The sequence below is a fragment of the Zea mays genome, chromosome 2, assembly GCF_902167145.1.
Source record: "Zea mays cultivar B73 chromosome 2, Zm-B73-REFERENCE-NAM-5.0, whole genome shotgun sequence".
NCBI classification, from domain to species: Eukaryota; Viridiplantae; Streptophyta; class Magnoliopsida; order Poales; family Poaceae; genus Zea; species Zea mays.
Window position 1 is genome coordinate 75993223 of NC_050097.1, and position 15143 is coordinate 76008365.

The window sequence follows — 15143 nt, forward strand, 5'->3', positions numbered from 1 at the left end:
GTTATGTATCGAACGTACCCCTGGTCATCCCTCGCTCGGCGTCTGAGGCGACTGTGAACCCTTCGGGGGCCAGCCTTCGAACCCCTGATCAGTAATGGGCGCGGAGCCCGAGTAGCCTGAGGCGGCCATGGAGCCCTTCGGGGGGCCGGCCTTCGAACCCCTGACCAGTAGTGGGTGTCGGGCCCACGCGATCTGAGGCGACTGTTGAACCCTTCGGAGGGCCAACCTTCGAACCTCTGATCAGTAAGGGGGGCTCGGAGCCCGGTTCCTTCACAGGGAAGGATCCTTTTCGGGGTATCCCCCTTTCTCGGTCCCTGTTGCAAGAGATAGAGAAAGAGGAAAAAAAGGAAAAGGATACGAAATCGAACGACGTGGCGTACCTTTTTTTGACGCGGTTATTACGGCGAAGGCGAAGCGTCGTCCGCTTCTCCTGCCAGAGGCGCCGCGTGTCCCGCCGCGGAGTTAATGCGACGGGGCGAGTGGTTGGCGGGGCGGCCGTTGCACGTGCGCGAGCCGTTCGAGGAACAGCTGTTTCGCCTCGCGTTTTTTGAATCCCGCGTCCGGTCCGGGTGGAGCGCTGGAAACGGTTTCGTCCTGGCCTTCATATACTCGAGAGGGGGTCCGGCGACGGTTCTTTGCTCTGCTTCCTTCCTTTCCCTTTAGGTTTTTGCAACCCGGGAAACTTTAGTCGGAGAAGAGAAAAACCGCCCTTCCTGCCCCCCGCGCCGCCATCTATTCCATTTTGGTGATGGCGGATCGAGTGACCATAATCCCCCCGCGCGATCCGTGGCCCTTTTCCACGGTGACGGCGAGCGATCTGGAGGAGCTGGTCGGTGAGGGTTTGCTCTGCCCCCTCACCGATAAGCAGCGGCCAGAGTGGATTCCTCCCGTGGGCGGAGCCGCTCCGTCCCCACCGCCGGGGTACGTCGTGAGCTTCGTCTCCTTCCACGAGCGGGGATTCGGTGTGCCGACGGGCCGCTTTATGCGGGCCATCCTGTTCCACTACGGGGTGGAGTTGCATAACCTCACCCCCAACTCCATCTCGCAGGCCGCTATCTTCGTAGCGGTATGCGAAGGGTACTTGGGGATCGCCCCCCATTGGGATTTGTGGACTCATCTCTTCCTCGCCGAGCTTTTCGCCTTGTCGACGGGGGAGAGGAGGATCCGTGCAGCGGTGCGGGCCGGTGGCTGCACTCTTTTGCTGAGGCAGTCACGGGCGTCGCAGTACATTCCTGCCATCCTTGCGTCCTCGAACAAGGGGTGGCAGCGCCGGTGGTTCTACCTCCGGAATGACGGTGAGTTGCTCCCACCGTTCTCCCAGCGAGTAGTTACTGCTGCCACCGACGCCTGGCGCCACGGGACCCCGTACGAGAGGCAGAAGAATCTCGAACCCCTTCTCCAGGCCCTGAAGGAGTTGCGGGAGGGGGGACTCACCGCTGCGGGAGTGGTCGCCGCCATCCACCGTCGGAGGGTGCTTCCATTGGCGGAGCGGCGGCTGCCGCTCTGGGAGATGACCCCGGAGGCTGACTGGGAGGGCTCGCGAATGTCCCCTGATCCTCTTCCCTTCAACGCCCTCCAATGGCGGGTGTCGGCTGCGATGGGGAAGCCGGACCCCCACGCCTACTCCCAGCTTCGGATGCGCCCCGACCAGGGGTGTGTAACTTTGGTGAGTGTTCGCTCCTTCCTTCTTCGTACATCGGGCCGCTCCGGGTCCTTATGATCAGGTTCCTTTCCCCCCTTCTTTTAGGATGTGGGGTGGCACAAGCCCTCCCTGCCACGGGTCCCGGAGGACGCGGTGGACCGTGCAGCGCGGCGGGTCGCCGCGGAGGAGAAGAAGAAAAAGAAGGACGCGGAGAAGGCCCGAGCCCGCGAGCGGAGGCGGGCTCGGGACGCCTTGGAGAAGCACCGTCGCCAGCAGGAGAGGGAAGGACTCCCTAGGGAGCCGTCGCCGGAGACGCCCGACGACGATGATGACGACGATGATGAGGAGGAGGACGACATGGCCGCTCGTCTCGGCCTTGGTCCTGGTTCGAGGTGTGGCCAGGAGTCGTCGAGCCAGCCCCCGCGCGGGCTGACACCATCAGTCCCCGGAGTTGGGGCATCGGGGTCCCAGTCCGAGGCACGGGGGCGACCCGAGGTGTCACCTGTTCCCTCGGCCGGAGGAGCTGAGGTGGCTCCGGAGAGCCAGGTCAGGGCGTCCGCTCCCCAGGGGCCGCCGCTCGTACCGGTGGCGCATGGGGGTGACCTTCAGGTCATCGCGACCGCGCCCGGGCAATCTACTCCCCGGGCGTCCACGGCAAGGGTGGCGCCGAAGATGCCGGCGAAGCGGACCTCGGCGGCCGTCTTGGGAGCCGGGATCCAAGAGACCTCCCCCCAGGCGCGGTGGATAATGGCCCGAAGTGGGTGAGTATCTCGGAAATGTCTTCGTCTTGGCTTCCCATTCATATGTCTCGGCGGTGATCTTCCTTTCCTCCTCCTTCTTTTTTTTATATCCAGCAAGCGAAGCCATGGCCAAACCGACCTGGCACCCCGGAAGGCCCTCAAGACGGCACCGGACTGTGTGGCCAGTGCCGCCCCGGGCCTTGTCATTCAGCCGACCCTTTCGCGGGGTACTTCACCGCAGGGGGTTCGGGCGTCGCCGGTCTCTGGGGAGCGGGCTCCCGAGGCCGGCTCTTCTGCCGAGGCGGCCATCGTGGTTGAAGAGGCGGCTGACGCCGACGTGGTCCTGAGCCCGCCTGTCGTGCCGGCCATGCCGGCGCCCACCACCGCCGAGGTTGCCGCCGTCCCCGTCGGAGAGCGACCAGTTGCCGCCAGCGTCGGGACGGCTGATGCGTCGGCGCCCGGGGCCTCAGAAGAGGTGGGCGTGGACGCGCGATCCGTCCAGCCGGGTGGCAGCCTCATCGTTGTGCGGCGGAGCCCCGAGGCCCGGCGCCCGTTGCTCCGATTTCGGACCCGCGAGGCCTCGGACCCTGTCTTCGTTCTCGACGATGAGCAGGAGAACCAGTCCTGGGATGAGCTCCGCGAGTGTGCTGAGGCAACAGTGGGGTCGCTCCGGTCGTCGCTGGAGGTTTTCTGCAGAGACGTCCCCAAAATCCTCCAGGTAGCGGTTTCAGGCATACCTTTTTCCTTCTGTGAGCGAGACACTCGTCGTGACGCCCTGTTTCCTGGATCTGACGGACCGGAGCGCCGCTAAGTCGTCGTTCATCCGCCGCGAGGTCGATGTCTGGGGTTCGCTGCGATCCCTGAGGACCTCGCTCGCCGGGGCTACCGCGCGCCTTTCTCAGCAGGATGCCAAGGTAGCGGACCTCCAGCTGCTCTGCGCTGACCTGAGAGCCGAGGCGGCAGCAGCGCGTGCGGAGGCGCAATGGCAGCGATCGGAGCTCGTCCAGGTCGTCGAGGAGCGGGACCAATCTCGGGGCCGGGCTGCCGAGGCCGAAAGCCGTGCTGAGACCTTCGCGGCCGACCTAGCCGCGGCCCAGGTTGCGGCCTCGGAGCAGCGTGCCCGAGCCAGAGGTACGCCTTGGCCCTTCCTGGTTCTTGTTCTTGTCTGTTTCCTCTGCTTGTGCTTGAGGTATTTCTCCTGGTTGTTCGCAGAGCTTGAGTCCGCCCTCGACGAGTCCGCCAAGGCGCTCGCCGAGGCGCTTGCCGGAGCTGCCGAGCAGAGGGAAGCTGACCTCGCGGCCATGTCCGAGGCCGTCTCGGACTTTTATCGTATCCTCGGCTCCGGCGACGTCCCTTCAGGAAGCTCCCCTCAAAGCCGCCTTCGAGCCTTGGGTGATCACGCGCGCGGAAGAGTCCGCGAGGCGCTACACCACGGCGTCAGGCGGGCCTGCGCCGTGCTCGCTTCCCACTATGTTGTGGACCTGGAGCGGGTTAGTGAGGGGTACTGTCTTCCTGACGAAGACGATGCTGCTCTGGCAGAAGTCCAGCGGCTCGACGCGGTCGCCACGGGTCCGAGCGCGGTGCTGGCGACCACCTTTGAGGCGGAGATCCTTCCCCCTGCGCCGTCACCGGAGGCCGAGATGGACCTTACCGACGGCGGGGACGGAGCTGAGGGCGTGGCTCCTTCCCAAGGCGGCGCCTAATTCTTGTTGGAACAATTTCTTGTTGGATGTGCGTCTTACCGCGGCCGCTGAGGCCTGAACACTTTGTCTTTCTTGCATGAAGTCGTACTCTCCTTTTTTCCATCTGCGTGTTCGTCCTAGCTTGTCAATAATAGGGTGGCTTCTCGAGTTGGGTCATTCTTCGTGGCAGGTGATGAGTGAGGTATCCCTAACCCGGAGGCACAGGAGTTCCTCGGCTCAGTCGGCCTCGCCATTTACATGTACCCGCGTTCGCTCCTCGAGACCCTGCTTCTGACATAGCCGGGAGAACGCAAGAGGCCCCTTTTTTGATTGAAAATTTTCGACGCGGAGAAGTACGCCCAATCTCGACGCAGAGGGGTTCCCCCTTTTTAGCCCCCGAGGGAGGGTCGGGCTCTGCCAAGGCGAGGCCGACCCTTCCTTGATGACCGAGGCGCGGAGGCTGCCTGACGGATCGGACTCAGGCCCGAATATCCAGCGAGTGCTCGGTGGCGTCCCTTGGTATGCCGGGCATGTCCGAGGGACTCCACGCAAAGACATCGGCGTTTGCGCGGAGAAAGTCGGCGAGCACTGCTTTCTATTTGGGGTCGAGCCCGGAACCGACCCGGATCTGCTTGGAGGCGTCGCCACTGGGGTCGAGAGGGACGGCCTTGACCGTCCCCGCTGGCTCGAAGTTGCCGGCGTGACGCTTCACGTCTGGCACCTCTTTGGAGAGGTTCTCGAGGTCGGCGATGAGGGCCTCGGACTCGGCGAGGGCCTCGGCGTACTCCACGCACTTCACGTCGCATTCGAACGCGTGTTTGTACGTGGGGCCGACAGTGATGACCCCGTTGGGGCCCGGCATCTTGAACTTCAGGTAGGTGTAGTTGGGGACGACCATGAACTTCGCGTAGCATGGCCTCCCCAGTACCGCGTGGTAGGTTCCTCGGAACCCGACCACCTCGAACGTCAGGGTCTCCCTTCGGAAGTTGGAGGGCGTTCCGAAGCAGACGGGGAGGTCGAGTCGTCCGAGGGGCTGGACGCGCTTCCCAGGGATGATCCCGTGGAAGGGCGCAGCGCCTGCTCGGACGGAGGACAGATCGACGCGCAGGAGCTTGAGGGTCTCGGCATAGATGATGTTGAGGCAGCTGCCCCCATCCATCAGGACCTTGGTGAGCCTGACGTTGCCGACGACGGGGTCGACGACGAGCGGGTATTTCCCCGGGCTCGGCACGTGGTCGGGGTGGTCGGCCTGGTCGAAGGTGATGGGCTTGTCGGACCAGTCTAGGTAGACTGGCGCCGCCACCTTCACCGAGCAGACCTCCCGGCGCTCTTGCTTGCGATGCCGAGCCGAGGCATTCGCCGTATGCCCTCCGTAGATCATGAAGCAGTCGCGGACCTCGGGGAACTCTCCTGCTTGGTGATCTTCGTTCTTGTCATCGTCGCGGGCCCTGCCACCCTCGGCGGGTGGCCCGGCCCTGTGGAAGTGACGCCGAAGCATGACGCACTCCTCGAGAGTGTGCTTGACGGGCCCCTGGTGATAGGGGCACGGCTCCTTGAGCATCTTGTCGAAGAGGTTAGCACCTCCGGGGGGCTTCCGAGGGTTCCTGTACTCGGCGGCGGCGACAAGGTCCGCGTCGGCGGCGTCGCGTTTCGATTGCAACTTCTTCTTGCCCTTCTTCTTGGCGCCGCGCGGAGTAGACGCCTCGGGAGCCTCTTCCGATGGGCGGCCCTGGGGCTGCTCGTCCTTTCGGAAGATAGCCTCAACCGCCTCCTGGCCAGAGGCGAACTTGGTGGCGATGTCCATCAGCTCGCTCGCCCTGGTGGGGGTCTTGCGACCCAGCTTGCTCACCAGGTCGCGGCAGGTGGTGCCGGCGAGGAACGCGCCGATGACATCCGAGTCGGTGATGTTGGGCAGCTCGGTGCGCTGCTTCGAGAATTGCCAGATGTAGTCCCGGAGCGACTCTCCCGGCTGCTGCCGGCAGCTCCGGAGGTCCCAGGAATTCCCGGGGCGCACGTACGTGCCCTGGAAATTGCCGGCGAAGGCTTGGACCAAGTCGTCCCAGTTGGAGATCTGCCCCGGAGGCAGGTGTTCCAACCAGGCGCGAGCAGTGTCGGAGAGGAACAGGGGGAGGTTACGGATGATGAGGTTGTCGTCGTTCGTTCCTCCCAGTTGGCAGGCCAGGCGGTAGTCCGCGAGCCACAGTTCCGGCCTCGTTTCCCCCGAGTACTTCGTGATAGTAGTCGGGGGTCGGAACCGGGTCGGGAACGGCGCCCGTCGGATGGCCCGACTGAAGGCCTGCGGACCGGGTGGTTCGGGCGAGGGACTCCGATCCTCCCCGCTGTCGTAGCGTCCCCCACGCCTGGGGTGGTAGCCTCGGCGCACCCTTTCGTCGAGGTGGGCCCGACGGTCGCGTCGATGGTGCTCGTTGCCGAGGTGGCCCGGGGCCGCAGGCGCGGTGTTGCGCGTGCGCCCGGTGTAGACCGAGGCTTCCCGCATGAATCGGGAAGTCGCGGCATGAGGTTCCGAGGGATATCCCTGCCTTCGGGAGGCAGTGCTCTCGGCCCGTCGGGCCGCAGCGCCTTCCAGGAGATTCTTGAGCTCTCCCTGGATTTGCCGACCCTCGGTGGTTGATGGCTCCGGCATCGAGCGGAGGAGCATCGCTGCGGCTGCCAGGTTCTGACCAACCCCGCTGGATGCGGGCGGCGGCCTGACCCTGACATCGTTGGCGACGCGGTGCTGGAGACCCTGGGGCAGGTGACGTATTTCTCCGGCCGGGGGTTGGCCCGCCCATACCTGCCCGACGTCCCGGCGGATCGTCTCAAGCGCTCCTGTTCTCTCGTCGAGCCTGGCCTGCGCCCCGCGGACTTGCTCGAGCTGTGGGTCGTGACCCCCCGCCGGAACGGGGACCACAGCTAGCTCCCGCGGGATGTCGGCGCGAGGCACTGGCCTAGGAAAATCACCGTCCTCCGGCATGCCAAGATGGTTGCCTTCGGAGGGATCCCCTAGCTCGATGTGGAAACATTCGCGGCTTGGGCCGCAGTCCTCGTCGTCAAGGCTGCGGCTTCCGTCGGAACAGTCGGAGAGGCAGTAGTCACATGCGGTCATGAAGTCCCGCATGGCACTGGGGTTGCCAAGTCCAGAGAAATCCCAACAGATGCTGGGATCGTCATCTTCCTCGGACCCGGAGGGCCCGTAGGTCGAGACGTCCGTCAACCAGTCCCAAGGCGACCGCATACGAAACCCCAGTGGGGTTGCACTCGCCTCAATGAGAGCGCCCGCCAAAGCGAGGTCGCTTGGCGGGTTGAGGCCGAGTCGAAATGACGTAAGACGGGAGTTAGTCGGTACCTTTTGGTCGACGCGGGGCGACGTAGTCACATCGGGGACTGGTTGCACCGTCGTCTCAGGTACGAGGGCGACGTCCTGCAAGCTCCTCGCGAGTGCGCCGGCGTCGTCCACTTGCTCGGGATCAGCGTGTCGCGGGGGGACGGCGCTTGCCTTCGTCTCGAGCGCGAGGTCGACGCCCGGCGTGCCTTCCGTCGGGGCGCTGGGGACGTCGATTCGCTCGACAGCCGACGAAGCGCGGCCTCCCGCTTGGCCTTGGTTGCCCCGCCTCCTCCTCCGTTGGCGGGGGAGAGGACGGGGCGAGCTCGAATGTTGTTCTTCCACCACGCGGGGAAGATGTCGTCGATTCCGCCGCCTGCGGGCGGGTTGTCGGCCGCCATGGTCGTTGTCGCGCGGCGGTGGAAGGAGTATCATGTCGTAGCTGCCGTCGAAGGACATGAACTCAAGACTCCCGAAACGGAGCACCGTCCCGGGCCGGAGAGGTTGCTGGAGACTGCCCATCTGGAGCTTGACGGGAAGCTGTTCGTCAGCACGCAGCAGGCCCCTACCTGGCGCGCCAACTGTCGGCGTTTCGAGACCGGGGGGTCCCTAAGCCGACGGGTGAGTGTGCTGCGTGCCCCAGCCCAGATGGGTCGAGCGCATGGGCGAGCGCGAAGGGGGGAGAGGCGAGGTGGCCGGAGACGGGCGTGAGAGAGGTGGAAGTCCCGCGGCCTTCGTGTTCGTCCCGCGCCCAGGTCGGGTGCGCTTGCAGTAGGGGGGTTACAAGCATCCACGCGGGTGAGGGAAGCGAGCGGCCCCAAGGGAGCGCCTGTCTCGTCCTCGTCCCCGCGCGGCCAACCTCCTCTGAGAAGGCCCTGGTCCTTCCTTTTATAGGCGTAAGGAGAGGATCCAGGTGTACAATGGGGGTGTAGCAGAGTGCTACGTGTCTAGCGGGGAGAGAGCTAGCGCCCTAAGTACATGCCAATGTGGCAGCCGGAGAGATCTTGGCACCCTGCTGGCGTGATGTCGTGGCTGTCGGAGGAGCAACGGAGCCTGGCGGAGGGACAGCTGTCGGGGCGGTCGAGTCCTTGCTGACGTCCCCCTGCTTCCGTAAGAGAGCTGAGAGCCGCCGTCGTCACAGAGCTTGTGGGGCGCCATCATTGCCTATCTGGCGGAGCTAGCCAGACGGGACACCGGTCTTGTTCTCTGTGACCCGAGTCGGTTCGGGGTAGGATGATGATGGCGCTCCCTGTTGACGTGGCGGGCCTGCGTCCGAGGTCGGGCGACGTGGGGGCTCCTCCGAAGCTGAGGTCGAGTCTGTCTTCTGTTGCCGAGGCCGAGCCCGAGCCCCTGGGTCGGGCGAGGCGGAGATCGTTCGGCAGAGGCCAGGGCGGAGTCCGAGCCCTGGGGTCGGGCGAAGCGGAGTTCGTCGTCTTCCGGGTCTTAGCCCGAGTCCGAGCCCTGGGGTCGGGCGGAGCGGAGTTCGCCGTCTTCCGGGTCTTAGCCCGAGTCCGAGCCCTGGGGTCGGGCAGAACGTAGTTCGCCGTCTTCCGGGTCTTAGCCCGAGTCCGAGCCCTGGGGTCGGGCAAAACGTAGTTCGCCGTCTTCCGGGTCTTAGCCCGAGTCCAAGCCCTGGGGTCGGGCGGAGCGGAGTTCGCCGTCTTCCGGGTCTTAGCCCGAGTCCGAGCCCTGGGGTCGGGCGGAGCGGAGTTCGCCGTATTCCGGGTCTTAGCCCGAGTCCGAGCCCTGGGGTCGGGCGGAGCGGAGTTTCCTATGGCGCCTCTGGCGAGGCCTGACTGCCTGTCAGACTCACTCTGTCGAGTGGCACTGCAGTCGGAGTGGCGCAGGCGGCGCTGTCCTTCTGTCAGACCGGTCAGTGGAGCGGCGGAGTGACGGCGGTCACTTCGGCTCTGCCGGGGGGCGCGCGTCAGGATAGAGGTGTCAGGCCACCTTTGCGTTAAATGCTCCTGCAACTTGGTCAGTCGGTGCGGCGATTTAGTCAGGGTTGCTTCTAAGCGAAGCCAAGGCCTCGGGCGAGCCGGAGATGTGTCCGCCGTTAAAAGGGGGGCCTCGGGCGAGACGGAAGTCCCTCGAGGTCGGCTGCCCGAGTCCGAGGCTAGGCTCGGGTAAAGCGTGATCGAGCCACTCGTACGGACTGACCCCTGACTTAATCGCACCCATCAGGCCTCTGCAGCTTTATGCTGATGGGGGTTACCAGCTGAGAATTAGGCGTCTTGAGGGTACCCCTAATTATGGTCCCCGACACTTATGGTCGGGGATCAGCAAGTGGGGGGAAAACTAATGCAAGTTTAACAAGGTGAGGCTAAGGTTGAGCAGTAAGCATTTTAGTTGGTCAACATTTTATTAACAACACTTGTCTTACTAATAAGTGTGAATCCCAAGTATTCCCATTAAACAAAGGTATAAGAGTTTATCAACAACACTTAAGTGAAACCACTTAAGCAAACCATTGGCAGATCATTGGATCTCAATTTATTTTCATCTTCAAGTTCAATTATCATGTGAGGAGTCCAGGCTGCTCTTAACCGTGAGCACGGCTGATATATCGGTTTTACACTCTGCAGAGGTGGCGCATCTTTACCCATGAGTCGTGATTCCCTTCTAGCCTGGGTTAGCTAGACCCATATTCACTTCCGAGGTGAATGGCCAGGGTCTCACTACGAGGCTTCTCCCTAAAGTCCTCATTACGCAAATGCTAGAAACGGTCAATTGCATAAGGTACACCTACTGTAACCAACTTATAGTCCAGACTACAGGGTAAAGCTTTGGGAACTATGCCCGTATCCAATCTGCCTGAGCCGGAACTATAAGAGCTTGCCAGATGCCCCCGTTCCGGTTGACCACGACCAGCACCCAACATAAGACTTCCCTAGTTATTTAGCCAAGACCAGAGCCATGATAGTTCTCATGGTAGCACTGTTTTCTCGGGTGGTCACTCCATGTTCCAATTAATATGCAATAATCTTGTTTAACCATCGGGTTAACAACAATAATGTAAACTTACCATTTGGAACATTAGTATCATAAACAGGAGTGAATGCATAAATTTAAAGTTGTAGCAATAGCATAGCTACTTGTTTAGATCATAGTCCCAGGTTAAACAAGGAGTAAGGTTGGAAAGGTTAGGGGTACCTAAATAGGTAACCCATCAAATTATGCATATATATATATATATATATATATCCAAGAATAAACTTTATTAAATGTATTGTTTGGGATCAAACAAAGTATGCAGAGGGAGAAGTCCACTTGCCTTGCTTATAGAAAACTTGAGATTCTTCCACAGAATAGATCTTGATTCTCAACTACTTGATCAATCTCTAAACATCACACAAACAAACAGGAACAAACAAACACCACTCAATAGCATACAACATTCATCACATGCCAAGCTAAAAGAAGGCATAACGAAAAGAGCATTTGCTTTTCAAAAACATCACAAACAAGGGTTATAATAAAAGACACTCTTTTGCAAAAGGTTTGGTTCATATTTTATAAAACAAGACTTAATCTTGAAAATATCTTAATTATAAATTATAACCATTAGGTGAACCAATTTAATCTTTTTAGAAAAGTTATATAGAATAACTAAGGCTATGGGCTAAAGGATTATACAAAACATTTATTTATGAAGCATTACAAAATACATTATTAAACATTATTAAACCTTTTTAGAAAATATATATGTTATATATCTAAGGTTGATGAGTTATGAAACACATTATTAAACTTTATTGAAAAGTTAAATTATGGTCTAAATACATTTTAATGCAAAGATAAGAACAAATGACCTTTTATTTTCATTTGAAATCAAAACTACAAACTTTATATTTCTACAAGGTGAACTTATCATTCTAAATACAATAAATACTAATGTTTGTTTTCACACTTTTAGAGCACCCTAATGCATTATTAGCATGGATGAACATTATACATGTAACTACACATGTATAAAACTAAATAATTTTATAATGAAAGACAATTAACTAATTCGATCATCTTTCATTTATTGAGAAAATATGTGGGCTATGGCTTATTAAGAAAACTATATATAAACTTCATTATTTTATTTACCAACCACATGAACACTAATTATATCACTTTTAATATATTTAGAAAACTATACGACAAATTTAGTATTGCGAAGCATATAATATATCTTATTTAAGAAAAACTTGAGTATAAATCTAAAGCTCATTTTATGTGAAAAGATAATTATATATATAATTATCTTTTATTGTTATTAAGAAACGTATGGCCTACATATTCTTTTAAGTTTCTATTTAATACAACTATACTTAAACATGTATAACGAACCTTGTTAAATATTATATCTATTAAAAGGTCAATTTAACTAGAAACAAATTATCTACTTCTTTAGTAAGAAACCTACGCTTACCAATATAACTATCAATTTCTTTATTAGAAAAGTATGAGTGCCTAGTTAAGTCATTTTAACATTATTATAAATTCTACTCTTTTGGTTTTCTCCTTTCTTTTTTAAATAGAATTTTACGTATAACTAAAAATTGTTCATTTATAATTCTTCTGCCATTAATATTCTAAGGATTAATTGTAAATTACTAAATGAGACTTTTAATAACATATTCATGGTTATTACGACATAGATAAATATCTTATTAATTCTAAGTAATTAAGTGATATACTTATCAATACTTTTATTATGACTAGTAACATCTGTATTTTCATCTGACCGGAAATACGTGGTTTAGTGCCTATTTCAATTTCTTCATGTCAATAAGTTTACACTTTAAAATCGCCAAATCGCATCAATATTACAACAATAATTCACAAGATCCATAAATTAATTCAAAACATGATTTAGAAAATAAATCAACATTTTGGGTTTTCTTCAACCTTGGGTGAACGGACGACGGCGAACGGGCTCGAGCGCGCGACTAGGCGAAGGCTTGGCACTGCGGGATCGGCGAGGCTTGGATGGGGTTCGGGCACGTCTCCGGCGAGCAGGGGAACGGGCGCGGTCGTCGGTGGACGGCGAGGTACAAGCTCTGGCGAGGCTCCACGGACTCTGGCGATGGCGTTCGACGACGAGCACGAGAATGAGAGAGAGGGGCGAGCTCAGCTGTGGGAGGGAGAGTTCCGTGGGCGCAGTTGTCCAATTTATAGAGGAGGAGAGGGAGAGAGAGGAAAGGGCGACGGGGTCTTCAAGGTTGTTGATGGCGTTCATGGAGGAGAGGGGGTAATGGTGGAAACGGCGGCATTGAACTCCAATAACGCAGGGGAAGCGGATGTCGCGGGGTCGCTTGGTGTCGCGGCGTTGGGCGGCTTCTTGTCCGGCTGGGGCTGGGCGCGCTAGGTCGGGGTCGCGCGGCAAGGCGCGTGCGGCAGCTCGGATGGGAAGGACGCGGGGCGTCTAGGCTGCTTGGGTGCGCGGGCCTGGTGCGGCGTCCTGGGCGTCGGGCGCGCGGTGCGGGGCTTGGGGAAGAGCTTCTGGCGGCGTGGTCGGGTCTGCGTCCGGGCGCGGACGTGTGGCGGCCGGCCGGGTGTCGCGCCTCGGCGTGGTGCGCAGGGGCTTCGGTCGGATCCTGGCGGCGCGGAGTGAGAGCAGAGGGAAGAGAGGAGAGAGGCAGAGAGAAGGTGGCGGCGGCTACAGGGAGCAGGGGGCGGCGACTAGGTCAAGGGGGCACGCGGCTACACTACATGGGCCTAATGGGCCAAGTGTTAGGTTAGGGTTTAGTTAGTTTTTCTTTTTTCTATTTCCTTTTCTAAATTCAAAAACATATTTTAAATAACCCTAAAATTCATAATAATTAAACCATAATTATTTTTAAATAAAATATTTATTTTTGGACTAATTATTATATAATTTATTTGGATTTTCAATTAAGAAGAAATGCTATTAAATATTCAAAAATCAATTATGAGAAATCAAAAATCATTTCAAATGCAAATAAATAACAAACACTTAAAAGAAAATTAATTACCATAAATACCATTAATAACTAAATGCATTAGAGCTCAGGCGCCAGCAGTGCCAAATGAGATCGTCATTGAGGCCGTGATCAAGGGGCTGTAGCACCCTAAATCCTAACTGGTGATTTAAGGAAACCCTTTAAGGGAATAATAATAATTGAACTAAAGTACCTTGGAGGAATAAATGAACTTTAGAACTCACATCTTTCTAAAGTGTAGGGTCATACTAAAATAATGTGAGTTAAAACACATCTTAATAAAGAGTTGACGTTGGGAAAATGTTTTCTATCAAAAGATAAGAATATGACCTTTGGGATATACTTTTAAATGGACTACACACCCAAGATAATATTTTATGGGAATAAATGTGGAGTGTATATTTTATTACCTAAATAAAATAATAATAAAAAATAAAGTAACTAAATCAATAAATTAGTGCACATCATGCTAGAGTTTTATTTGTGCATTTAAAACTAAAAGTTTGAAGTTCAAACTTGTGTTTGATTTGAAAATGGAATAGAAAAAATATAGAAATCAGAAAATGAAAAAAAAACAATTGGGCAAACATGTATTTGGGCCTATTTCATCTCAGCCCATCCTTGGTTCCACCTGTGTGGCCCACTCGGATCCTCTTCTCCTTTTTTTTCCTGGTCGCCTACTCATGGGGGTCACTGGTCGCCTGGTCGGTCTCTCGCCTAGCGCGCCGGGGAGGGTTTTTGGGTCACTGTCATATGGGGCCGATACGTTAGAATCACCCCCAACCCCCCGTGAACGCAAACAGAATCGATCGGCTCCCTCATGCCGCGCGTGTGATTCGGAGATTGTTGGGATTCGCCCCAGGGTTGTTAGGATTTTGTGGGCCCGGGTGATTGCCTCCCATGGATATATAAGTGTTACCCTGGTCGTGGATCGTTCATCTGTGCCCCTGCCGAGTAGAGTACGAAGAGCGCGCCCGTGAGGGAGAAAGGGAGCCGCCATCGTTGTGGGTCGGTCCTCGTCGCCATTGGCCCGGGACAAGTGGTCTGTGAGGATCAGCATCGGCCGTAGAACGTCTTCAAGGGCTCGGCCAAGTGAGAGATCAAGTGGGCGATTGGTAATTCATCGCTGGGGAGCAGGGCGGCGCCTCTCTGCTCGACCGAAACGAGGAAGACGCCCCTCAGTCGTCGATCACTAGATGGGCGACTGAGACTAGGGATAAGAAAAACGATTCGCCCCAATTGCTTATGACCATCGGATCCATAACGGACGAGGGAGATTATATCATGGCGTGGATGGTTCAGGGTCGTTGATCCATCGATGTGCGCCCAGGAATAAATGAGTAGATACCCCCCTCGCAACTTTAGATCTAGGCCGGATATCTTCGATCCAACAGCTGCTAGTGCGTACCGGTTCGTTTTAAACGAAACCTAATCCTAGCCATCAGCATCAGATCGGGCGGCTGTGGTTTTCCCATACCCCTTCGCTGTGGCTATCTTACAGAAGAGCCCCTAGGTTTAATGGGAATCAACCCGCCATCCACCCCTTGTACAAAGTAATTTCATTTGGGCCCTAGCATTTACGCAGCGACCCCTAGGAAACTTCAGAATTGTGTCCACAAGTCCTGAGCCATTAGAATTAATCAAAAATTAATAAAGAAAAGGATTTTTAGTGTAAAAATAATTCTAGAAACTTGTTTAATTCATAGTTAATTAATTTTAACTCTAAATTGATCCATTCCAGTTGCAGTAAATCCAAAATAATATTGTTTATCCCCTGGTAACTTTATTCTACTATGAAACCTA